The sequence below is a fragment of the Lissotriton helveticus genome, chromosome 2_2 (genome assembly GCF_964261635.1).
Source record: "Lissotriton helveticus chromosome 2_2, aLisHel1.1, whole genome shotgun sequence".
Taxonomy (NCBI): Eukaryota; Metazoa; Chordata; class Amphibia; order Caudata; family Salamandridae; genus Lissotriton; species Lissotriton helveticus.
The window spans coordinates 488,759,131-488,784,122 of record NC_136060.1 but is presented as its reverse complement, the minus strand read 5'-3'; the positions used below and the strand labels follow the sequence as shown (position 1 = coordinate 488,784,122).

Here is a 24,992-nt window from a genome sequence, read left to right as displayed (position 1 = left end):
GATGACATGATCATGACACATCTGGATCGCTCGTTGTTGACAGGGTTCCCTAGGTAGGTACAACTTGTTCCCTTTGACTAGGAATCCATTTTCTCGAACCACGCCTTTGTGTTCCTGCACTAGAGCGGCTGGATCAATACCGTCCGAGTCCTTTCGTAACTGGGTCATGAAGTCCGTGGAGGCCACTACTCCCTGGAAGTGGTCATCCGAGATGACGGGACGTGGTTCCGTGTCTTCGGTGGCCTCCTCGGACTCGTCCAATCTTGAGAGGGCATCCGCCTTGGCGTTGTCCTTTCCGGGTCGGTAGGTGATGGTGAAGTTGTATTCGTTAAAGAACAGGGTCCATCGTAGCTGTCGGGCGGTCAGGGCGCGTGCTGAGCGTAAGAACTGCAGGTTTCTGTGGTCCGTGTAGATGGTGACCGTATGTTTAGCGTCCTTCAGGTAATGACGCCATTCCTCGAACGCCGTCTTGATGGCCAGGAGCTCCCTGTCAGACACAGTGTAGTTCTTTTCTGCCGGCTGCAGTTTCTTGGAATAAAAGGCCACCGGATGCAGCAGTCCGGTGTTGGCATCCCTTTGTGACAATACGCCTCCCAAGGCGTCTTTCGAGGCGTCTGCTTCTACCACGAAAGGCTGTTCGGTGTCTGGATGTATCAGCACTGGTGGTGTGGTAAACCGCCTCTTCAGTTCCTGGAACGCGTCGTCTGCTTTCTGGTCCCAACAAAAACGCTGTCCTTTGCGCAATAAGCGCGAGATAGGTGCCACCAACCCGGAGAATCCAGTAATAAAACGGCGGTAGTAGTTGGCAAACCCCAAGAACCGTTGCACCCCTTTCACGGAGTCCGGCGTGGGCCAAAGAAGAATGGCCTCCACTTTCTTGTTGTCCATCTGTATGCCTGCGGGGGTGATGACATGACCCAGGAATTCCACGGAGGTAACGTGGAATACGCTTTTCTCCAGTTTCACGTATAGTCTGTGTTTTCCAAGTTGTCGTAGAACCGAACGCACGTGTTGTACATGCTCGGTGATGGTCTGGGAGAAGATCAAAATATCGTCTATGTACACGATACAGAAGACGTCGAGGAACTCCCTCAATACCTCATCAATGAAGTACTGGAACGCGGCGGGGGCATTGCAGAGTCCGAAAGGCATGACTTGGTACTCGAAGAGGCCGAACTTGGTCCGAAAGGCGGTCTTCCATTCGTCTCCCTTCCGGACCCTGACTAGATGGTAAGCCCCCCGCAGATCCAGTTTCGTATAAACCGAGGCGTTCTTGACTTGGTCCAGGAGATTGGAGATGAGCGGAAGCGGGTATCGGTTTTTTACCGTGATGGTGTTCATCGCCCTAAAGTCGATGCAGGTCCTCAGGTCCCCTTCCTTCTTCGATACAAAAAAGAGGGGAGATGACACTGGGGACCTGGAATGGCGGATGAATCCGTTTTCCAAGTACTCATCCAGATAGGAACGTAAATGGACGTTCTCCTTTTCAGTAAGGGAATAGATCCTGCTACAGGGCAAGGTAGAGCCGGGTATCAGGTCTATCCGACAATCGAAGGAACGATGCGGTGGTAGAGTGTTGGCTTCCTTTTTGTCGAACACGTCTACCAGGTCCTGATAATCCTCTGGTACTTCGGCTTGAGACACCAATCCCATGCCTTGCCCTGATAACGACCGAGCTTGTATGGACCGGATACCTTGCATGTTGTCCTCTTCGTAGCAGGTGCTACAGCAGAGTTCGGAATCCAGACTGATCACCCGCGATACCCAATCGACTCGGGGATTATGGTGTACCAGCCATGGCAGCCCCAGGATGACCTTAAATTGTGGTGCGTCGATGACGTCGAAGCTGATGGCTTCGGCATGCTTGTTGGTGAAGCACATCTTCAAGGTTTCGGTCTGATTCCTGATAAGACCAGAGGTCAGATCAGTACCGTCGACGGCTTTAACCGTTTCTGGTTGTTTTTTGGGTGTCGTCCTCATTCCCAGGGATTGCGAATAGACTGTGTCGATGAAGTTGCCGGTGGCTCCGGAATCAAGCATCGCGATGACATTCCAAGAGGCGCCGGTTTGGTTCCGCAAGGTCACTTCCATGCCTATGTGATGGTTGCCATCGAAGACTGCAGGGATCTCTGTAGTGCAGGAAGAAAAACCCAGAGGACGGACCCCCTTGTCTACTGGGTTGTCTCGTTTCCCGCCTTGTTTCCTTTCTCGATGGGCAAGGCGAAAGGCCGTTTGTTCCGTGGACGACTTGGTTTCACCGGGCACTCCCTAACGAAGTGACCGTTCTTTCCGCAATAGAGGCACTGGTTCTGCTTCCTCCTTCTTTCTCTCTCTTGGCTGGTTAGGGCCCCTCTAACGCCGCCGATCTGCATGGGTTCCTGGGTGTCGCTTGACGAGGGAGCCTCCGCCTTGCTTTTCTCGGAGGCCTTCTCAGAGAAGGGAAGGAAACGGTTGTCGCTGTTTTTCCCTTTTTCGGTTTTCCTCTCTTGTAAGCGGAAGTTCATCTTGACCACCATGTCGATGAATGGCCCTATCATGTCCGGAGGGTCGGGGTGTTGGGCGATAAGGTCCTTCAGATCGTCATGTAACCCTCGATAAAACACCGACACCTTTTTGTCCTCCGGCCACTGCGCCTCTATGACCAGGCGGCTAAAGGTCGTGATGTAGTGAAGTAGATCACTGTTTCCTTGCTTTAACCCAAGCAGCTGGTTATCTGCGGCTTGTACGAACGTATGGCGAGCGAACATCCGTCGCATGGTCTCCTTAAACGTTGGCAAGTGGTTAAGCATGGGGTCATCGTTTTCGACCAGCGAGATGGACCACTGCGCGGCGTCCCCGCCCATGTAGGATAGTATGAACGCCACCTTTGAAGCATCATCAGGGAAGGCGGCTGTTCTGGCCATGAAATGCAGATGGCATTGGTGGATGAAGACACCATACTTGGTGCTGTCTCCATAGAAGCGTTCGGGTGGAGCCAATTGCACCGGGTGGGGCGTGATGACCTGAATAGCCGTGTCCTGACCGGTGGCAGAGGAGGACCCTCCAAAGGAGAACGTAGGTGGTCTAAGCAACCCCTCTGTTCGGGTTCTGGGGCTAGGAGTGGTTCCCCAAGGGTTGGTGAAACCCGCCGTCACCTGGCCCTGTAGGGCCGTCATGTCTTGGCGTAAGCTGAGGTTCTCTGCTTGCATGGCAGCCAGCAAGGCTGCTATGTCCTGCAGGGTGACCTCTGTTTCTCCCATGTCGTCTGGGCAGGATATAAGAACGTGGGCTTCTGATTCTGTCGAGTACCCCACAAGACTCACCTGGGCTTGTGAGGCTATCCCGCAGAGACGACAGTTACCACCGCCCCTGACCCCAACAAACCCCCGCGGGGAATAACGCCCGTCAAGGATGAGGTGGAACCAGGGATGGGGGCCAAAAGGAACCAAGGAAGTGGCTTTGGTGATAGGGACATTGGGACGGGTCTTGGCACAGCTGAGGGAACAAGAAACACCAGATTAGGGCTAGTGACTACGCTCGTACTATCCAACACCCCACAAGACACATGCAGACCTGAGCCCCTGTTTACACTCACCACAAGATTCGTTCGGGTTGACTGCATAAAAGGCCAGTGCTGTGTCGTCCAGGAGTCCCACGTCCGTGGCAAAGGAAATGAAGAATGAGGCACTTCTGCGCCTGGACCCCCAAGGAACCAAAAAGAACTCAAAGAAAAAGCGCTTCTGCGCTTCACAGTAGGCAATGTCTAGAACTCCCGGGTAAGCGCTGTAGCGCGGCCCAAATGTACAAAGCTCCCACGCTACCTGCGTGTAGGAGCCAAGCTGTAGCACACCTGCGCCACTGCCAAGCAAGGTTCAATGGATGAAATAAGCGCTCCTGCGCCTCGGACAAAACAACAGAGGAAAAAATGTTATAGTGCACCTGCACTATGAAGAGAAACAAGCAGTAACGCTCCTGCGCTACTGCCGACAAAATAACTGAGGCTTGAAAGTAGCAGCGTGCCAGAAGCAGTTGCTTCAGGACGGAGTTTCCCGCAGCGCTCCTGCGCGGCGGACAGGAACAGGTACAGGCAGTCACGTAACGCGTGAGGATTGACAGCGTTACCGTGACCTGAAGAAACCTTCGGCGTCTGCTGGGCTCATGCGCGTCTGACGGAAGGAATCAGAAGCACCGATCCGGCGGCCACACGCACTTTAAAAAGTGTTGGCCCGGAAGTGCTTGTTGCGGTGAGGACTAGAACGGGACACCACCTCCGGCCGGAAGTGAGTATCCCATTGTTGTGGTGAGGTCTAGAACGGGACACCACTTCCGTCCGGAAGCGGGTCTCCCGTTCTCTGCATGTATCCTGCGGCGCCCGGACTGCGGAAAGCCGCACATGACACCCTGTCATAAATGGAGAGTGGAGGGGGGCGGAGCGAGGGAGGTGCAGCTGGGAGGCGGGAGCGGGGTGGCGAGTGGGGAGGGATCTGTTCTGGATGCTGTATGGAGCGGGGGTGGGGCCGCGGGGGAGCAGCGGCAGGGAGCAGGGAGGGGAGACGGGCTGGGACAACAACAACAATGGCACCAAACTACAACAGAGCAATGCGGGGCGAGATCGGCCTGGTACAGTTATTATTTCACAGTCTGGCACAGTTATAAGTTAAAGGCAGCAAAGAAACAATTCCAGCAGCAGATACGATACCACGACCAAGCAGGGCGAGATACGATCTGTCTCCGGATGCAGGCGAGATCAGGGGCAAGTCTGGCACTGCGAGTAGAAGCGGTGCAGGACGGCCAAGGAGCGGGTGGAGCGACCATCTCTGACCAGGTCAGGGCGGTCACCAGAGGTGCTCCAATTCCTGAAACTTGGTGTGGGGTGGAAATTATCCCAATATATAAAAAAGTGGACCCTGCCAGTCCATGCAACTATAGGCCAATAAGCCTAATTGATACCCTGCAAAAAATCATGGCTAGACTGCTGTTAGGTAGAGTAAATGAATGGATAACCGATCAAGAGGTACTGTCTACCTACCAAGCGGGTTTCCGACCACATGTTAGCACCATCAACCAAGTCTTCTGATTTATGATGATTTACTGGAGTACTGTGATCTTATCTGGGGGACCCTTTACGCTGCGTCTGTTGATTTAGAATCAGCATTTGATTTAGTGGCACGTCATAAGCTGTGGGAGTCTCTAAAGAAGGCTGGGATGCCACCAAAACTCTTATGTTTTATTATCAAATTACATAAAGCAAATTATGCACAGGTAAGGTGGGGACTACAGGGCCACTTAACAGATCGCTTCCCAGTTAATAGGGGAGTGCGGTAAGGGTGTGTCCTTGCTCTGACCCTTTTTTCCCTATTTATAAACAAGGTGATCTCCTATTACATCAATTTTCCCTCTGATGCTCCAACTCTTGCCGGTTCTAGGTTCCCACTTTTAATGTTTGCAGACGACACTCTAATTTTGTCTAAAACTAAATCTGGTCTGCAACGGGCCCTAGATAGATTTACAGTGTTTTGCAACGACCATGATCTGATAATTAATGTTGATAAGATAAATGCTGTGGACGACACCAGAGTTAGCATCCAATGCCAATGCAGTAATGCATATTAAGAAGACAGATATGTCTTCGAAAATTGCATGGTTGCAAAAGATTAAGGGTAGCGTGTATGACATGGGGCTTGGCCACCTGTGGGATGACCCAATAGGGAACTCGTTTCCTAACAAAAACGAGTTCAAAGTACTTTACTGGGACATGATCAATAGGAAAACGATGTCATTGGTGAAAAGCAGCTCCCTAACCGACATTTTCATGGAGCATAAGCTGGTCAAAAGACTAGAAGCCTATTGGAATTTTATCACAAGGCCTGGTGATAGGAAGCTATATTACCAATTTAGAGTGGGCACTTTTCCGTTGAAATCTTTTACGACAAAATAGAATGATGATTTAGATATTTACTGTCCCATGTGCCCCTCCATGGTAGAGACTATAGCTCACGTACTGTCCGTGTGCCCAGCATACATTGGTCCGCGAAACAGGTGGCTTAAGCCGTTGTGCTCTACTTTTGGCACCAGATCCTATGAGACTGCTCTGAGCATTTTGAAAAACAATACTCGAGAAGACATAGTAATTGCGATGGCAACATTTCTTAGCTGGACCTGGGCGTTACGCAGAATACATTTGAAGGCTTCCATAGTACCCGTAACCTCATCTTAATTATGTCCTTAGGAGCGACTCGTGTTTATGATAGATTCTGTGTAAATTGTTTTATGACTTTTTTAACATAAAACATTACATTGCCTGGTATGTTAGATTCGTGTTAGGAAACTTTCGATAATGATGATATTTAAATTTCGCATTGAAATGTATGATTTTATGGCATAAATAAGGTGACTATACCTTTTATTTTATGTAAGTGTTTCTTGTGTATATGAAATCAACCGGTATGTTCCTCTCTCATCTCTTCTCATGCCTATATGATATGCTATTTTATGACACTTTTATGTTTGTATTGTGTCTTTTATGATTGAAATGATCGAATAAAGACTAACTTGACTTGAGTACAGAGCCTAGTTTGGAGTCCAGGCGGTCCACTGTCACCTGCCCCAGTGGCCAGCGATCCCCAGCCACTCAGTTCACCGTCAAATGTCGATGATGCCTAATCTGCAGGTGGACTATCATGGTGCCAGACGCCCAGGAACTATGTATGACACGCGGTGCAGTGCATTGTGCCAGCTGGCCCCTCTCCTCCAGTCAAGTCTATGCTAGCCAGGAATTTTCATTCGGGTGGCACCAATGGAAATCCCTCGTACACCCAAGGGCTCAATACCAGGGGTGAGGAAAGGCAGTACCACATGGCGCCTCATCCCATATAACAGTGGTGACCAGATTTCGTGTTCCCCAGTGCTCCAGTGAGTGACGGCAGAAGGGCCTGGGCCTCAACCTGTTATGTATTATTTTAGGAGCCTATTGTAAGTTTCCCGATTCATGCCCTTATATAGGTATAAATCACCATATCCTTATATAGGCATAGAAATAATAACCATATTTAGGCATAGCTCATGCAGTCCAAATACGGCAGGGCTACTTCCACTAGTTCTGAAAATCCACAACGATTTCTTGGAAACACCCGCCTTCAGCAGTCAGGGACTTCCCCTTGCTTAAGTACTGATTTATCCAAGAACTCATGGAGCTTTCAAAGAACTGAGGCTCTTTGATGACGTTATTATGTCCAACCGTACGTCAAACCCGGCACCTTCAAGGTATAAATATGCCCACATTTGCCCAAGCAAACACACAGTGGTTTGGAGCAGTTCGACTATCTACTTGCCCGACGTGCCCTGCTACAGCAAGTGCCAAAGGAAGCCGACCCTCCAGCAGACGCAATGAGAGAGACGCTGTTTTTTTCCCTGCCGAGAAATCCAGCTCCAGTGTTTCCAAGCTACCCTTGCGGGTCACTGGGAAATCGAGTCCCACGACCAACCTTCTTCATTCTAAACTAAGGTACGGAGCTGATTAGACCCTTAGAGAAATCTTGGACAGATTCTTGGCAAAAAGAATACTATATTTATGCTACACCTCACTTACTTCTTCCTTCGTACGAAGCTAAGGTTAGGTACATTGGGGTAGGCGTATTTTAGAAGCACCAGTTGATTACTTTTAGCCTCTGTTATTTACGTATGTATTTATCTATGGTTTAGGAACCATACAATGCTGTTACAGTATTATTTTATTATATTATTTCTACTGTATGCATTATATTTTACAACCAGTTTCACGATTGTAGCAGTCATTTCTTATGCTTGAGAAAGAAGACTGTTCAATAAATCCTTTTATTGAAAACGCCTGTCTTTCTACTTTCTCTGCACCTCTGGTGAAACCAAGCATGCACGATTAACTGAGTGAAATAATTATCTATTGTTTCCACGACTCTGAAGATACGTTTTATCTTGGAGAAACAAAGTTGTCATGCTTATGCGGTTGTCAGCTGGGGCAGTTTCCAGATCTGTTCTCCCTGGTTCCTGGTGTCGCAGATTGGTGCGCCATTACGTGGACACAGGAGACAGCTGACCTTTTTTCGGCATAAGGCCTACAGAGTAACTGACAGGGTCATTGCCTGCATCAAGGAGGAGGTCTCCAAAATGCTTGCTCTTAGGGTGGTTGAGTCCTCCAGCAGTCCTTGGTCCAGCCCCGTGGTCTTGGTCCCAAAGGCTGCTGCTCCGGGAGCCACACCTGAACTCCGGTTCTGTGTGGACTACAGGGGACTCAATTCGGTCACCAAGACTGACGCGCACCCTATCCCCAGAGCTGATGAGCTCATTGATGGACTAGGGGCTGCCCGGTTCCTCAGCACGTTTGATTTAATGTCTGGGTACTGGCAGATCGCCTTGACCGATGGGGCCAAAGAGAGTTCAGCATTCTCTACGCCAGATGGGCATTTCCAGTTCCGGGTTATGCCATTTGGTATGAAGAATGCCCCTGCCACCTTTCAGAGGTTGGTCAACCAGGTGTTGGTTGGGCTGGATGAGTTCAGTGCCGCCTACCTGGATGACATTGCAGTGTTCAGTGGTACCTGGCCAGAACACCTGCGACACCTCTGGGAAGTGTTGATGGCGCTGCGCAAGGCAGGCCTCACAATCAAGGCAAGCAAGTGCCAGATTGGGCAGGGATCAGTGGTGTACTTGGGACACCAAGTGGGGAGTGGCAAGGTGGCACCCTTGCAACCCAAAATTGAGACCATCCTGGCTTGGGAGCCCCCCAAGACCCAGACAGCAGTGAGAGCCTTCCTGGGGCTCACTGGGTACTACAGGAGATTTGTCAAGGGCTATAGCACCATTGTGACCCCTTGACAGAGCTGACTTCTAAGAAGCAGCCCAGGAATGTGATTTGGACTGACACCTGTCAGAGGGCTTTTGACACCCTGAAGACTGCCATGTGCATGGCACCCGTGCTCTTGGCTCCTGATTTCTCCAAGGAATTTCTAGTGCAAACAGATGCTTCAGAGCATGGTGTAGGGCCTGTTCTCTCACAGATGACTGAGGAGGGCTGGGACCAACCTGTGGCCTTCATCAGTAGGAGGTTACTTCCACGGGAACGTAGGTGGAGTGCAATAGAGCGAGAAGCATTTGCTGTGGTCTGGGCACTGAAGAAGCTAAGACCCTACTTGTTTGGGACTCACTTCCTGAAGACAGTGACACAGTCACCCTCCAGGCATGCCTAACCACATTTGGCCTCTCCCAATTAGTGAACGCCCCTACTCATGAAGGAGGTCATATCTTGGATGGCATCTTTTCCAATCTAAATAACCTCCAGGTTTCTGCAATTTTTCCCATTATATGGTCTGACCATTTTGTTATAACCGCCACTTTAACCGGTCACACCACAGGACCAGTAATGGGGAAAGATACTAACCGTCAGACCTTCTTAGATTGGAAAAATATCGACAGCCATAGCTTACAATCAGCTCTGATTAAAACTAGCCCGACTTTGTCACACGATCCTAAACTCGCCATTATTCAATATAATGAATGGGTTGCATCCGCTGCAACTCGCCTGGTCGAGTTAAAACAAAGCTCTCGAAATAGATCAACACCATCTGCTCCTTGGTTCTCGGATACATTAAGAACACAGAAGCAATTGTGTCGGAAGAATGAGAGGAATTGGCGCAGGCACTATTCCGAAGAAGCTAAAATAATTTACAAACACTCGGTTATCATATATAAAAATATGATCCTAGACGCCAAGAAGAAGTATTTCTCCGAAAAAATTGAACTTTCTAAAAACTCAAGTAAAGCTTTATTTGAGACAACTAAACAATTGGCTGGTTGTTTACCTAACCTTCAACCTCCCCCTTCCCAACTGTTCTGTGATGCCTTGGCCAACTACTTCTATGACAAAGTTAACGACATCTATGCTGTCTTTTCCACCTCCGCAAAAACGCCTGTGAATACCACCCCTGAGAAGGCGAGTTCCTCTACAACCAGTCCTTCCCTATCTCAGTTTGAGGAGGTCTCTATTACTCAGGTCAGGGACTTTTTATCACCTATTAAATCAGGCTCTGCCCTTGATCCATGCCCGTTTAAAGTATTGCTACCAATTTTGGAAGTTTTGCTCCCAGCCATTACCAACATATGTAATACTCTGATTACTACAGGAATCTATCCCGCTGACCTAAAAAAGACATTACTTAAGCCACTGCTAAAAAAAACAAACTTAGACAGGAACGAGCTTAAGAACTATCGACCAATTGCCAATTTGCCCATCTTGGCTAAAGTTGTCGAAAAAGCCTTAAACACTCAACTGTCAGCCTTCATAGAACTCCATCATTTATTGGATGATTCTCAGTTTGGTTTTCGCCAACATCATGGGACGGAGACGGCCCTGATCAAGGCCACAGAGGATATCCGAATTATTCGTGATGCGGGTGGCACTGCGGTCTTGATATTGTTGGATCTTTCAGCAGCATTCGACACGGTCGATCATGCTATTTTGATCGACCGTGTCGAAAACCTGGGGATTAGGCATAAGGCCAAGACCCTCCTGGCATCCTTCCTTGCCGGAAGGACTCAGGTGGTTACCATAGGGCCTTTTCGGTCTACTACCCTGTCCCTGCCATGTGGTGTACCCCAAGGCTCATCCCTGAGTCCGACACTTTTTAATATATATGTGTCGGACCTTGCCAATACCATCAGAGCTCATGGGATGAGCCTTACTTCCTATGCTGACGATACCCAGTTGGTCTTGGCCATCAGAAATGATGGGCAAAAAGTGGCTGACAATTTTAATCTGGGCATGCAGGCTATAGGAAGTTGGATGGCCGCCAACTGCCTCAAATTGAATTCGGATAAGTCCGAGGTGGTCATCTTTGGACACTTATCCCCAGACTGGTCCTCCCGCTGGTGGCCACAGTCCATGGGTTCACCGCCCACCCCAGTCAGTAAGGTGAGAAACCTGGGCGTCATGGTTGATGACAGGCTTACTTTTCTCCCCCATGCAAATCAGATCGCCTCCTCTGCATTCTATAAACTGCGAATTATCAAAAAAATCCTCCCTTTTCTCCCTACCTCAGCTGGCAAAACTTTGATCTCGTCCTTGGTCTTATCCACCTTGGACTATTGTAATGCGCTATTCCTGAATGCCCAAGAGAGAGTCCTCAACAAGCTACAGACTATCCAAAATGCTGCCGCCCGACTGTTGGGTAACATCCCCAAATTCCAATCAGTCTCGAGCACCATCAGAGAGTTGCATTGGCTCTCCATTAGGAACAGAGCCAAGTTTAAGGCTTTGTGCATTGTCTACAAGGCACTGCATAACCAGGGACCAGCCTTTCTGACTCAACAACTTATCCCCTACCGGCCGGCTAGGTCCCTGCGGTCCTCTGATCTCTTCCAGTTGGAAGTACCCGTACCAAACTGGTCTCATGGGGCGACAGAAGATTTCTTGTTTCAGCACCCAAGCTCTGGAACTCCTTGCCGCTAACCATAAAGAATAGTCCCTCCTTGTGGTCCTTTCGAAAACAACTTAAAACTTGGTTATTTGACCAATAGGTAGATCCTCCTCAGGACTGAATTTAGCAGATATCAGCGCCGAGATGCCCAAGGGCCTTTGTAGCGCTTTACAAGTGTTTAAATAAATAAATAAATAAACTTCCGGGTTCAGACAGACCACAGGCCCCTCAGATGGTTGATGCAGATGAGGGGTGAGAATCCAAAACTGTTGAGGTGGTCCATCTCCCTACAGGGTATGGACTTCACGGTGGAACATCGACCTGGCACAGATCACGCCAATGCTGACGGTCTGTCCAGGTTTTTCCGCCTTAGTGATGAGGAACTCCCTGGGGAAGGGTAGTTCCCCCCACATTTCAGCTAGAGGGGACACGTGTTAGACTTGGCACCTTGGCGTGAGTTTCCCTTCCACTTTTTGCTGATGTGCCTCAGATGTTTTTGCTGGTGTCCGCCGCTCAGGGCACTGCGCCACGGCCAATCCGTGCCGCAGTGCAAGTGCTCCCTATGTAAAGCGTAACTGTGATTGATATTCCTGATTGGTTCATTGGATTTACTGTCAGTCCCCAGTACAGTGCACCAGGAGTGCCAGGGCTTGTAAATGCCAATGCTGCTAGTGGGCCTGCAGCGCTGGTTGCGCCACCCACAGAAGCAGCCTGTTAAAATGTGTCTAGGGTCTGCCATTCCAGAACCTGCATGCAGTCTGGTACTGTCATGCTGGCTGGGCAAGTGCACACACTTGCCAGCCCCTAAACCTTCCCTTAACTTCATATTAGTCACCCCTATGGTAGGCCAAAGGGCAGGGTGCATTGTAAGTGTAAGGTAGGACATGCTCTGATGAGTGTGGCATGTCCTAATAGTGAATTACTGCCAAATTCGCTTTTCACTATTGTAAGGCTACCTGTTCCCTTTAGGCCAGATGGGTTGCTGGAATTATTACACTCTATAATCCCAGCAGGCTCAGGGAACATGGTAGAAAATAATGTTTAGTATGCCTGAACTCAGAATAACAAAATACTTCTTTTAGTAAAGTTTATTTTAATATCCTGTGTTTGCAAATGCTACTTTTAGAAAGTTAGCATTTGCTTGCCTAACCATTTCAGCCCGCCTCTCCAGTATGTGTATCTGACTGTCTGGGTTGTGTGAGTGACAGGGCTGGGGGATGACAGGTGGTGAATGCAAGGATTACACCTTAGTGGGAGGTAGGAGTGCCTCTGGACTCTTAATCAGGCTGTGCTCTGCCACCACAATGCTGGCTCCACCCCCCTGGGAGTGACTGATGACTCAGCCTGCACCTGGCCCAGGAAGGGCGAAGCACTGTCATCAAGGTACTCCTGGCTGCCCCTGTCCACACAATGCTGGCTCCACCTCCCTGTGGAGCGTCTGATGTGCCTGCCCTCACACTGAAAGCAGAAGCCAGAGGTACACCCAACAAGTACTCAGAGACTGAAAGCAGTTATGCAAAGGCCCCCCTGGCCTGAGAAGACTAAAGAAATGCTGTATAAAAGTAGGAGCCCTGCTCCTTGTAAATCAGAATCCTGTTTCCCACAACGAACCTCTGCCCGAATAGAAGGAGAAGAAGACGCTTGAAGGACTGGCCTGCTACTTGCCTTGCTGAGGAAGGAGAGGAAAAGACTTGATGAAAAGACTTTGCTGATTTGTGCTGAAACTTTCTCCAAGGGCTTGACTGAGCTTGCCCCCTGACCTGAGCCACAGGACCATCTGGCTCAACCTGCTCTCTGCTCGTCTGCCGGTATTTTAAAAGGATTTCCGCAACTGCCGGAGCTGTGACCCTGGTGCCCCTAGCCCCTTCCTGAGACCGTGACCGACCGTGTCTCCTCGTCCCCGCCGAGGAAGAGCCCCGCTCCGTCGAGCCGCTCTTCCCCCGCTGAGGAGATCGCTGTGTCACCCCGCCTTGGAAGGCTCGCTGCCGTGGTGCCCCCCAGCCCCTCCTCGAGGCCGTGATCACCAGGTTTCCCCATCCCTGCCGAGGGAGAGCCCCGCTCTGCCGAGCCGCTCCCCCCCCCGCCGAGGGAAACCACCGAACCCACCGCTGACGGAGGCTCGCTGTGTGCCCCCACGCTCCCGCCTGAAAACCTCTACCGGACCTGCACAGACCCAGAGACAGACCCCGTGAAGCCCGGGTGCCTCGGGTATCAGCCTCGCTTTCTTGAAGAGCCGCCGAGTACCCCGCACCCGCCTTCGCGGGAATCCTTCACCCTTTGCCACTCGCCCGCGCACAGTGTTCTCCACGGGCTGGGGGCCCGCAACGTTCTTCTTTCCCCCTGTGAACACTGCGCGTGGTGATTGCTCCCGGACGTCTGCCCCCACCTTCACCAGAGACCTTGGAGGTGCGTAGACTGAGCCGCGGTACAAGCCGTCCCTCCGACGAGGCTCGCACCGCTCCGTGCCCCCTTTTTGGTTCCTGGGCCCTCCGCAAGCCTGCAAACCCCCCCGCCGTGTGAGCCGCACACCGCGGGACAGCCCGTACACCCGACCCGGCCGCGAGCTCCGCGAGAAGCGTGAGCTTTGGCCGGTCGGGCCTCTTATCGAGCCGGGAACTGACAGGAGCGCTAGAAAGCACACTGGGAGACAGGAAACTGCACGAAGGGATGCTGGAAGGGGCATTTAAAGAACTGTGGCCCATGAAGAGATCTTAGACCAGTCCCAAAAGTCTAAAGACACTGAGAAGAACCCCTTTTTACTGTACCTGGGAAAAGAAGTGATTTTACAAAGAAATCCACAGTGAACTGGAAACTAAAGGAAAGCTTGCCTATTTACAACCTGTTGGCATACAAAGACGTTATTGATCTTGTGATAAGTCTGACATATATATATACATATATTTTTACATAAAGGAGCGTATTTTGAGATAGTACCTGCCTGGTGTCCATTTGTGGGGTGATTGGTGCATTTTTACTGTATGTGTTATCACAAATGCTTAACTCCATAGCACCTGAAGAATAGCCTTGGCTGCTCATGCCACGCACCTAGAGGGTGAGCAAGGGTAATTCTAAGGGGTCATCCTTGGTCCTGACTTAGAGGAGAGGGTCCCTGCTTGTCACAAGTGCATACTTGCGCCAACCAGAGACCCCCAATTCTAACAGTCACCGCCGGATGACCTAGTGATTTAGCACAGACTGCCTGAGCATAGGTGCTATGGCACACACCCATGTCTGCAATGGCAGTATGGATACATGCTTTAAAACACCATAACTGCAAGTGTGCGTGCAAAGGCCTGCAGTGGCAGGCTGGACACATGGTTAAAAACACCATAGGTACCATGGCGCACACCCTGGCCTGCAATGGCAGGCTTGACACATGTTTAAGCACATCATAGATGCAAGTGCGCACACACCGGCCTGAAATGGCAGGTTTGACACATGTTCACAACCATTCATTTATTTTATTTATTTGGAAAGTTTTATATAGCGCGAACATGACCACCAAGGGTATCAGAGCGCTTTACAGATTATGCATCACAAAGGTTATAAGCAAACAAAACAGAATTAACAAGGCAACAAAATCAATGTCTAATTGACAAACATTATCCTGAAGGAAAAAAAAGACACAACAGAATCAACAGCCAAACAAGGTCACAATCTAGAATTGACCAAGAATCTCGTGAACCTCGTGTCTGGGCAAAAGTCAATGGGTATGGACCCAGAACCAAATGAAGGAGTCATGCTAAGAAAGAAATTTCTACATCAAGAGTCCTTTGGCTTCTTTTTTTAAGAAGAGAGTGGAGGGGTTCACCCTGACTTCCGGTGGAAGGGAGATCCAGATCCTCTGAGCCATCCCTGAGAAGGTTCGGTTATATGTCTTTTTTTCTTGAATTTTTGTGGTTTTAGCAAAAGGGTGCTGGCACTTCTGTAGGCTCTAGAACCACAGGAGAGCTCCAGTTTCTGAGCAAGGTACAGCGGGGTCTGGAAGTGGATGGGCTTGTGAGCCATGCATGCAATTTTCAACAGTATCCGACCTTCGGATGGGAGCCAATTCAGGTCCTGCAAGTCTGGAGAGATGTGGTGGTATTTTCTTGTGCCAGTTAAGAGCCTAATAGCGTAGTTTAGGGAAGCCCTAAGAGGAGCCGTCCTCGCTATAGGCAGGCCACAAAGTGTTGAACTACCATAATCCAACTTTGAGATCACTAGTCCTTGTATTGCAACCTTTAGGTCATGAGCAGGGAGAAAGGGTACGAGTTACCTGAGTAGGCTGAGTTGGAAGTTCGCTCCTTTGGTGGGGGAACTGATGTGCTTCTGCATGTTCAGACTTTTGTCCTGAATGATACCCAGAGAAGATGCCAAGTCCACAAGGTGCAGTCTACAGTTAAGAGCAGTCAGCTGATCCAGCCATTGTTCTATGGCAGGAGATTGGTTGTGGCATGAGATCAGTAGAGAATTCCGTTTTAAGAGCATTTAACTTCAGGTTATTGCTTGTCAACCATCTTTGTGTTTCCAGCAGGTCTGAGTTGAGGGACTGGATGTCTTCGGGGGAGGCGATCTTCAGGTATAGTTGGGTATCATCCGCGTACATATGATAATGAATGCTGGATGACTTTCGAATTTCTGTCATAGGTTCCATGAACAGGTTAAGAGCTTGGGGGACAGTGCTGAACCTTGGTGAACTCCCAAGGTGACCGGTGCAGGATGTGACAAGGAGTGGTTCACCTTGAAGCTTTGGGATCTGGTGTGAAGGAATGAAGAGAACCAGTTTAAAATTGGCCCAGACAGCCCCATCCTATGTTCCAGGAGATCAATTAGGTGATCGTGTTTGAGAGTATCAAATGCTCACGAGAGGTCAAGAAAGATCAGTAGGCATGCTTCATTGTGATCCAGCATTCTAAGTCCATCATCTACGATGTGTGTCACCGCCGACTCCGTAGTGTGACCTGGGAAAAAACCATATTGGCGTTGGTCCAGGAGCTGGATGTGGTTGATGTGATGACAGAGTTGGGCGAGCACACATTTCTCCAGGAGTTTTGCTAAGGTGGGGATGTTGGGGATTGGGCGAAAGTAAAGAAGGTCTGTGGGATCAGCATTTGGTTTCTTTATGATCAGGGTAACTTGACCTGATTTAAGGCAATCATGAATAGCACCTTGCATAAGAGAAGCATTGACGATCGTTGTCCAGAGTGTTAGTAAGGAGGATCCTACTTCCGGGATCAGGTTCGATGACAAAGGGTCATTGTAGTGATTGGAAGGTTTCAATGTCAACAGCATTTTGCGTATAGTGGGATCATCCAAGGTTTGGACCAGACTCCAAGATGCATTGTTTTTGGGGTGGAAGGGCTGTGAAGGGTCAGTGTTAGCCAACTCTGAACGGTTTTCATAGGACCACTCATAGTATAATGGCGGGGAGGTACCGTGGCAGTTGGAAACTTCGACTGTCACGCACCCAACGGGCTCCTTGAACCTACCGTTGCTACAGAGGCCTCCCAATCACTGAAATAGCAGCTGTGCCTACCCGTAGTGGGACCCCATTGACCGGCACCATGTGCTAGACACCGCATGGTGCCTTCCACGTAGTGCACGGAAATGTGAAATGTGCCGTACAGCAATGTAAACTATGTTAAGTGCGACCGCTGTGGTGGTGGTCAAATTGTAATCAGCCCAGCGGGGCCGCCGCCTTGTAGGCGGGCAGTCTCACTTCTCGATACGATGGCGGATGGACTGAAGACCATCCACCATCGTAATCATCCCCATAGGAGCTTCACATAAGTGTACGAAAAGCATCCAAGATAGTGCCGGCTAGTGATGAACACAGTTTGTGAAGGTCTCATGATAAATGTTGTTGGTGGAGCGCATGCATGTATAACACACATCCGTTTTCACAATTGTTGCAAGACATTTGAGTTTAAACCAAGTCTTGCAAAGGAGAGATACATGGTTGGCGTAAGATAAAACTAAGGGTGGGCGTAGTTCGCGAAGTAGCGCTACGCGAAGCTACGCGAAGTGCACTTCGCACTACGCGAACTTCACGTAGCACTACGCGAGCTGCGTAGTAGCATGTTCGCACTGTGCAAGATGCGTTTTCAATGATTGCACAGTGCGGACAAGCATCCGGCACTGTGCAAGCATTGAAAACGGCATCTTGCACAGTGCGAGCTGTAGTTTTCTGCTGCTCGAGGAGATTTATTACTCGAGCTGCATCTTTCTCAACGCAAACAGGTAGTTTCTCATTGAGAGCGGTCGCGAGCATGCGCAACCCCTCACAATGAGAAACCTGACCTCCTCGCGTTGAGAATCTCGCCAGGATGTCATTTTGCTTGCTCGCGGTCGCGAACATGACGTTCAGGACCGCGAACAAGCAAAAAATGAGCGCTGCACTACGCTACGCTGCACTACGCATGTTCGCACTGTGCTACGTGCCGCTCGCGTAGTGCGAAGTTGCAAAAACTTCACAAACTCCACGAGCGGAGCGTAGTGCTTCGCCTAGGGTTAGCTAAAACCAGATATTATGCAAAGTGTGGTGAGCCAGCAACAGGAGCTGCCAAGATTCAACTTGCATAAAAATAAAACACACACAGTACCGCATCATCTACTCACCTTTTTGTACACCAGTGCTTGTTAAGGAAAATCCGGACACCGCGTTCAGTAGCGGAGTGATGGTTATGGGGATCTTTGTCTCAGATCTCTTCAAGTTACAAGAAAACCTGGTGAGAAACAAGATTAGCAAACCAAGGATTAATAAGTAACATACCTCTTCTGGTAAATCAATATGGTGAAAAGAAAGATCAGCAAACGTTTTACTGAAACTGTTTTCCACTGGCAGTAACATGTGAGTTAGGCCTTAGTCTTGGTGGTGGTGTAGGTGGTGGTGGTATTATTATTGGTGATGCTGGTATTGGTGGTGATAGTATTGGTGATGGTGGTATTGGTGGTGGTGGTTTAGGTATTGGTGATATTGGTGGTGGTGGTATTGGTGGTATTACTGGTGGTATTGATGCTGGTGGTATTGGTGGTGGTGGTAATGGTGGTGGTGGTATTGGTGGTGGTATTGGTTGTGGTGGTATTGGTGTTGGTGGAGGTATTGCTGGTGGTATTACTGGTGATATTGGTGGTAGTGGTAGTGGTATTGGTGGTAGTATTGGTGGTAGTGGTATTGGTGGTATTGATGGTGGTGGTGGTATTAGTGGTGGTTGTGGTATTGGTGGTGATAGTTTTGGTGGTATTAGTGGTGGTGTTGATGGCGGTGGTATTGGTGGTAATGGTGGTGGTGGTGGTAATGGTGGTATTGGTGGTGGCATTGGTTGTGGTTGTATTGGTGTTGGTGGTATTGGTGGTGGTGGAGGTATTGATGGTGGTATTGCTTGTGATATTGGTGGTGGTGGTAGTGGTATTGGTGGTGGTGGAGGTGGTGGTATTGATGGTGGTGGTGGTATTGGTGGTGGTGGTGGTATTGGTGGTGGTATTAGTGGAGGTGGTCGTATTAGTGGTAGTGGTACAGGTATTGGTGGTGGTATTGGTGGTGGCATTGGTGGTGTGGTATTGGTGGTATTCGCAGTGGTATAGGTATTGGTGGTGGTATTGGTGGTGGTCTTGGTGGTGGTATTGGTGCTGGTGGTATTGGTGCTGGTGGTGGTATTGGTGCTGCTGATGGTGGTGGTATTGGTGGTGGTGGTATTGGTAATGGTGTTACATATGATCCGAGCTATAAACACTAACAGAGTGCACCAACACCTTACACTCTGTGATTACACTGTTGTGGCTCAGGAGGAAGAGCGTGAGGAGGGGTTATTTCCTGCCCTCTCTGTGATTTGAGTGATGTCATTGCTATCTTTGGCCTAATGATAAACACTCCAGCTGTAGTAGGGCCCTGGCTTCACCTCCTGGTGCAGGGCTGGCTAAGCTTTATGGCAGGCATGGAGGGAGGGAGGGATGGTCTCAGCTGCTGCTCTGGTCTCGTACAGTGCCCCTGCTATTACTAGGTAGCGAGAGACGCTGAGATATTGGTGTTGGTGGTGGTAGTATTGGTATTGGTGGTGGTGGTATTGGTGGTGGTGGTAGTGGTATTGGTGGTGGTGGTATTGGTGGTATAGGTGGTGGTCTTGGTGGTGGTAATGGTGCTGGTGGTATTGGTGCTGGTGGTGGTGGTATTGGTAGTGGTGTAGGTGGTGGTGGTTTTATTATTGGTGGTGGTGGTATTGGTGGTGATAGTATTGGTGATGGTATTGGTGGTGGTATTGGTGATATTGGTATTGGTGGTGGTGGTGGTAATGGCGGTGGTGGTATTGGTGGTGGTATTGGTTTTGGTGGTATTTGTGTTAGTGGTATTGGTGGTGGTGGAGGTATTGATGGTGGTATTGCTGGTGATATTGGTGGTAGTGGTTTTGGTGATGGTATTGGTGGTGGTATCGGTGGTGGTGGTGGTATTGGTGGTGGTTGTGGTATTGGTGGTGATAGTATTGGTGGTATTGGTGGTGGTGTTGATGGTGGTGGTATTGGTGGTGGTGGTGGTGGTAATGGTGGTGGTATTAGTCGTGGTGGTATTGGTGGTGGTATTGGTTGTGGTTTATTGTTGTTGGTGGTATTGGTGGTGGTATTGGTGGTGGTGGAGGTATTGATGGTGGTATTGCTGGTGATATTGGTGAAGGTGGTAGTGGTATTGGTAGTAGTATTGGTGGTGGCGGAGGTGGTGGTATTGGTGGTGTGGTATTGGCAGTGGTATAGGTATTATCAATGGTTTTGTTATTGGTGGTGGTGTTGGTGGTATTATTGGGGATCGTATTGGTGGTGATAGTATTGGTAGTGGTGGTGGTGTTGGTGGTAGTGGTAATGGTGGTGGTGGTATTGGTTGTATTGGTGTTGGTGGTATTGGTGGTGTTGGATGTGGTGGTATTGATGGTGGTAGTGGTATTGGTAGTGGTGGTCAAATTGGTGGTGGTGGTATTGGTGGTGGTGGTAGTGGTATTGGTGGTTGTATTGGTGTTGGTGGTAGTGGTGGTATTGGTGGTGGTGGAGGTGGTGGTATTGTTTGTGGTGGGGGTATTGGCGGTGGTGGTTGTTATGATGATATTTGTGGTGGTTTTGGTGGTGGTGGGGGTATTGGAGGTGGAGGTGGTATTGGTGGTGGTGGTGGTATTGGTGGTGGTGGTAATGGTGGTGTTGGTGGTGGTATTGATGGTATGGTGGTGGTATTGGTGGTGGTGCTGGTGGTATTGTCAGTGGTGGTGGTGTTAGTGGTGGTATTGGCAGTGGTGGTGGTGGTATTGGTGCTGGTGGTGCTATTGGTGCTGGTGGTGGTGGTATTGGTGGTGGTGGTATTGGTGGTGGTGGCATTGTTATTGGTGGTGTTGGTGATAGTATTGGGGATGGCGGTATTGGGGGTGGTGGTTTAGGTATTGGTGGTGGTATTATTGGTATTGGTGGTGGTAGTAATGGTGGCGGTATTGATGGTGGTGGTATTGGTGGTGGTGGTAATGGTGCTGGTGGTATTGGTGGTGGTATTGTTTGTGGTGGTATTGGTGGTATTGATGGTGGTATTGGTGGTGGTGGAGGTATTGGTAGTGGTATTAGTGGTGGTATTGGTGGTGGTGGTAGTGGTATTGGTGGTGTTGGTGTTATTGGTTGTGGTGGAGGTAGTGGTATTGATGGTGGTATTGGTGGTGGTGGTATTGGTGGTGGTGGTATTGGTAGGGGTGGTATTGATAGTGGTTGTGGTATTGGTGGTGGTGGTGGTGGTAGTGGTAGTGGTAGCATTGGTGGTGGTGGTATTAGTGGTGGTGGTATTGGTGGTAGTGGTATTGGTGGTGTTAGTGGTGTTGGTGGTGGTGGTATTGGTGGTAGTAATGGTGGTTGTGGTATTGATGGTGGTATTGGTGGTTGTTGGTGGTGTGGCGGTATTTGTGGTGGTATTGGTGTTAGTGGGGGTATTGGTGGTGGTGTTGGTATTGGTACTGGTGGTGGTATTGGTGGCGGTGGTAATGGTGGTGGTGGTGGTAATGGTGGTGATGGTATTGGTGGTATGGTGGTGATATTGGTGGCAATGGTAGTATTATCAGTGGTGGTGGCATTGGTGGTGGTATTGGCAGTGGTGGTGGTATTGGTGCTGGTGTTGGTCGTGGTGTTATTGGTGGTATTGGTGTTGGTGGTGGTGGTATTGGTGGTAGTGGTGGTAGTGGTCTTGGTGGTGGTGTTATTGGTGGTGGTGTTATTGGTGGTATAGATGGTGGTCTTGGTGGTGGTATTGGTGCTGGTGGTATTGGTGCTGCTATTGGTGCTGGTGATGGTGGTGGTGGTGGTATTGGTGGTGGTGGTATTGTTGTTGGTGGTGGTGGTATTGGTGGTGACAGTATTGGTGATGGTGGTATTGGTGGTGGTGCTTTAGGCATTGGTGGTGTTATTGGTGGTGTTGGTGGTGGTGGTATTAGTGGTATTGCTGGTGATATTGATAATGGTGGTATTGGTGGTGGTAGGAATGGTGGTGGTGGTACTGGTGGTGGTATTGGTTGTGGTGGAGGTATTGATGGTGGTATTGCTGGTGATATTGGTGGTCGTGATATTGGTGGTGGTGGTATTGGTGGTGGTGGTGGTATTGAGGGTGGTGGTTGTGGTATTGGTGGTGATAGTATTGATGGTGGTATTGATGGTGGTGGTTTTGGTGGTGGTGGTGGTGGTAATGGTGGTAGTGGTGGTGGTAATGGTGGGGGTGGTATTGGTGTTGGTATTGGTTGTGGTTGTATTGGTGTTGGTGGTATTGGTGGTGTTGGTGGTGGTAGTGGTATTGGTGGTGGTGTTGGTGGTGATGGTGTTGATATTGGTGGAATTGATGGTGGTGGTGGTATTATTGGTGGTGGTATTGTTGGTTGTGGTGGTATTGGTGGTGGTTGTGGCAGTGTTTGTGGTGGCATTGGTGATGGCGGGGGTATTGGTGGTGGAGGTGGTATTGGTGGTGGTGTTGGTAATGGTGATGGTGGTGGTAATGGTGGTGTTGTGGTGGTATTGGTGATATGGTGGTGGTATTGGTGGTGGTGGTATTGGCAGTGGTGGTGGTATTGGTGGTGGTGGTATTGGTGGTGGTGGTATTGATGGAGGTGAGGGTGTAGATTGTGGTGGTATTGGTGGTGGAATTTGTGGTATTGGTAGTGGTGGTAATGGTGGTGGTGGTGGTGGTATTGGTGTTGATTGTGATGGTATTGTGGTGGTGGTGGTATTGGTGGTGGTGGTAATGGTGGTGGTATTGGCTGTGGTATTGTTGGTGGTGGTGGTGGTGGTATTGGTGGCTGTGGTGTTGATGGAGGTGGTAGTGTTGATTGTGGTGGTATTGGTGGTGGTACTGGTGGTGGTGGTAATGGTGGTGACAGGCTTTTGAAAACAACCTGTCAGGTAGCTTTTGTACAGATGAGCTGTAACACAGATGTGCTGTTGTCAGCTTCAGCCCATTAGCACAGGATTATGTGCTACCTGAAATTCACATGACTTTATTTGCTAATCATTTCTAAATCCATTTTACTTTGGGGCTTGAAATAGATACGAGATAATGCTGGGTTAAAGTGATGGAAAGCAGGCGCCCGTATTAGGCGGGCGGCGGTGCTGCTTCAAATAACACAAGCAGTTTAAGCTGAAGCAATGCATGTCGGCCTGCAGTAAGAGAAACTCAATAAAGTAAATAGTCCTTACAAACTAAATAACAGGGCCCTGTGTAACAACTGAAGTAAAGGGGCCAGTCGCCATGGGAGGGTACAAATGAAGACAAGGCACTGCTAAGGAGGGACTAACAAGCTTGTTAACGAATTTGAAGGCAGCAATTATGAAAGTTAATTATGAGAACAAAAAATATTAATTATCTGTCTCTTCGCAACCTAAGTTGTATGATATATATCTCTCATCTGTTAAGACGTTCATCCGATGGTTATTACCAAATTACAAATACAAATAAATAAGGAAAAAACACAACAAAACAGTAATTCAGTTTGTGAATTATTTAAGATCCTTTTTCATTTTATACATTCTTAAAATCAACCAAACAATATTCAATATTGTAAGGAATGACATGTGTGAGTCCAAAAAACAAAATTTATAATCTAAATCCAGATGGTCCAAATGTCTTATTGTTGTGGACCCTTAATCCAAGGTTTGTGTAAGGAGCCCAATGATTTATTTACAAGGAAAACATGGCATTGTCTTTTCTTGGCCTTATTTCCTTTTCGGACACCAAAATAGCAAGAAGCATAAGAAGCCCAAATGATTTTATGGCTTCAAAACCAAATGATGCTCCCAGGGAATATATCCACAAAGTCTCCAAATCAAAACAGGTGCCGAAATTAATAATGACTGTCGACGCGTTTCGGCCTTTCAATTAATTTTTAGGCCTCATCAGGACAAAGGGCAACAAAATTCATTTACATGATCATAAGAAAAACAAAAATATACCACAATTAATAAAACTCATTATTAATCCCCTAAAAAAAAAAAAAGAAGGGTATAACAAATTTTTCAGAATTTTGCAAAATTATAACAGTCAGTTCCACGGACACAGGCACCCGTAGGGGCCACTACCACTATGAGAAGAAAACATCCTCAAGGTTTAGGTATCATGAAGGCTATTTACACACCAGAAAAGGAAAACGTGATCAGAAAGCCATCACCAAAGATCATTATATCTGGATACACTTATTAAATCAAGTAAAAAAGTCATTCAACCTGCAGACCCTTTCATCACCGTGTCAAGTGCCAAAGTGTGAGGTAAAGCACGGAAAAACAAACAATTACAACTAACCGAATTAGCTATACATACCAAATGTTATTATCCAAATAACAAAACCAATAGGGGTATGGTCGTCCAATGTTGTTGATATAGTTCAAAAGTGTCACACAAGTCAGGACGAACTTCCTATATAAGGCACACCTGTACTTGTCCAAATTTCATTAGAATCTCATGCTTGTGATGTAATCACCTAGATCAAAAGTAAAGGGTCGAAAAATCACAAACTGACCCGAGTCCGCTACACCAGATTAATGAGAAGATATAAGAGTGTCCTAAATGTCGAAATTCAACCCTTATATTTAAAATAGAGTTAGTGCTTAACATTAAAGTTCACTCAGTTCAAAGGTTGCCCCATGTTACAAGTAAAGACCGAGTCAAGTATCACATGTCTCCAAGGACATCGAAACCGGAACCAAACATTCACAGATCTATAGGGGGAGGTCAAGCTTCGTATACAAATAAAATTACGCTTACCAGCATCCGCAGGGTATCTAAACCCAACTTCCATCTGGGAAACGAGCCAGAGTCTCCTGATTCTTGGCGTGTATTACAGCTAACGGAAGGAGAAATATCGGGCTAATTAACTTCCCGGGCGGAATCCCGCCTGTCCTGTTTAGACCAACCAGACATCTCCAAGAAAAGGAGAAACAAAAAACGGACTACGAACACTCACACCACTCAACCAACATGGCGGCCCTGTAATCTCACGTGTGACCCATTCAAGTCGATTTATCTGAATATCTGCACACTCACTAATTCTCATAAAAATGAAAGAATCATTCAAACAAAAAAATATATCTAAATCA

General features: G+C 48.5%; 1 protein-coding gene across 2 annotated transcripts in view; it reads right to left on the bottom strand.

Moving 5' to 3' along the window:
* Positions 1 to 24,788, bottom strand: part of LOC144821563 (plasma kallikrein-like) — a 276,797-nt gene extending 252,009 nt beyond the window's left edge. Inside the window, exons 1-2 of one of the 2 annotated variants that reach the window (XM_078678747.1) lie at positions 24,661 to 24,788; positions 18,027 to 18,133 (exon numbers count right to left, since the gene is read on the bottom strand). The gene's annotated coding sequence lies outside the window, so the exon portion shown is untranslated. The remainder of the gene's footprint in view (positions 1 to 18,026; positions 18,134 to 24,660) is intronic. The other variant, XM_078678749.1, reaches the window with a different exon arrangement.
* Between the last annotated feature and the right edge of the window lie 204 nt (positions 24,789 to 24,992).